Source organism: Palaemon carinicauda, chromosome 13 (genome assembly GCF_036898095.1).
Source record: "Palaemon carinicauda isolate YSFRI2023 chromosome 13, ASM3689809v2, whole genome shotgun sequence".
NCBI lineage: Eukaryota > Metazoa > Arthropoda > Malacostraca > Decapoda > Palaemonidae > Palaemon > Palaemon carinicauda.
The window spans coordinates 49,091,040-49,093,122 of NC_090737.1; positions in this window are offsets into that span (position 1 = coordinate 49,091,040).

The following is a 2,083-nucleotide window of genomic DNA, read 5'->3' on the forward strand; positions in this document are numbered from 1 at the left end:
TAAATGATGAAATTAGGAAAACAATTAAGAAGGTAGTAATTAATTGTAGAGTTTGTCAGAAATTCAAAAGATCTTTGGGAAGGCCAAAAGTAGCAATTCCAAAGGTAACTAATTTTAACCAGATTGTAGCTATCGATTTGAAGCAGAATGGAAATAAGTACATACTTTGGATGGTTTGCTCATTCACAAGATTTATTTCAGGTGTAGTACTTTCAAATAAGCGAATGGAAACTGTAGTCGATGGTTTGAATAATGGTTTGAACTGGTAGTTTGGTTTTCCTTCAATTGGTTTTTGGGCTGACAATGGAAATGAATTTCAGAATGAGGAGTTAAATGAATATGCAAGTAAGTTTGGCTTTACAGTAAAGTTTGTTCCACCATACTCTCCTTGGAGCAATGGCTTAAATGAAAGAAATCATCATTCTGCTGATGTTACTGTGAACAAGATGCTAGAGACACACAAAAAGATTGATTTGAAAATGGCAGTAAATATGGCAGCATGGACTCATAACACTAATGTAAATATACTTGGATATGAACCCATTAGACTGGTTACAGGGAAATCAATTACTTTTCCAGGAATCTCAACAGGTAATTTAGCTACAGAGTTTATTTGACAGTGTAGCGATTTCAAAGATCATGGAAAGGCACCATGAGATAACCAAGAAATTTAGGGAAGAAGAATATGAAAATAAGTTGATCAAAGCTTCGGAAGTCAGAAAGGGTAGTTTTAATGACATTAAATATGAAGAGGGTGATCTTGTATTTTATCAAGAGAAGAATAATAAAAGCTGGTGCGGCCCAGTAAAGGTATTTTGTCATAGGAACAGAGATGTTTTCATATGGACAAACGGTGATTTAAAAAAGGTGGCAGATTGTAAAGTTCAGCCATATAGAGTTTATGGCCGTGAAGACAGTGATAAAGGGCTGATTAACGAAGTAAGTAACAGTACTGAGGAGAAACTTGATAAAGAGAAAGATGGAGTAGGAAATGAATGCAGAAGAAAAACGAGATCTCAATCTAGAAAAGTTGAGTCTATTGAAAAGGGAGATGAAGAGGAAAGAAACCAGAATGAAGTGAGTAATTTTATGAAAGAGAGAGAGGAAAAGAGCACATGTAATAATGAAAGCATTGATTATGTTGAGCAAAAGGGTGATTCTATTGGTACCTATTGGCTGAAGTCTAAGAAGGCCGAATGCTTTCACCTTGATAATACCGTATTTGTAGTGGAACTCCCAATTAAATATCATAAGATGCCGGAAGTGATTGAAGCTAAAGAAAAAGAATATAAAAATCTCCAAGATTATGATTCTTTTGAGGAAGTCAAAGATTATGGACAACAAAGAATCGGCAGTAGATGGGTAATTACTAAAAAGGAAAAACATGATGGTCAAAAGACTGATTATAAAGCCAGGTTGGTTGCAAGAGGCTTCCAGGAAGAGTGCAAACCTCAAGCGGATTCTCCTACTGCTATGAGGGAAAGTGTAAAAATATTAATAGCTGTAGCAGCAAATGAGTTCAATGTGCAATCAGTTGACATTAGGGCTGCTCTCTTGCAGTCTAAAACTTTAGATCGAGATGTCTTTATTGAACCTCCTAAAGATTTGAAGAAAGAAGATTTAATTTGGAAACTGAAGAAACCTTTGTATGGTCTTGATGATGCCAGCAGAAAATTTTGGCTGAGAATAAGAGATATATTTAAGCAGGAAAGTTTGAGGAATGTAAGTGGTGATGAAGCATTTTATTATCAACATGATGGAAGCGATCTTAAGGGATGGTAATTACTCACGTGGATGATTTGAGCATAGCAGGAACAAAGGAGTTTGTTAATCAACTCACAGAAAAAGTGCAAAATGTTTTGACAGTTTCGAAGGTCGAAAAGGATAAATTTAGATTCACTGGTATAGATATACAAAAGACCAGAGATGAAATTGTAATCTCGATGGAAGATTATGCAAATAGTATTGAAGAGATACAAGAAATTCGTAAGGCTAAGCCTGATGATCCATTGACAAAGTAGGAAAATAAAGTTTATAGAAAATATGCAGGAAAGATAAGTTGGTTAGCCGCAAATGCTAGACC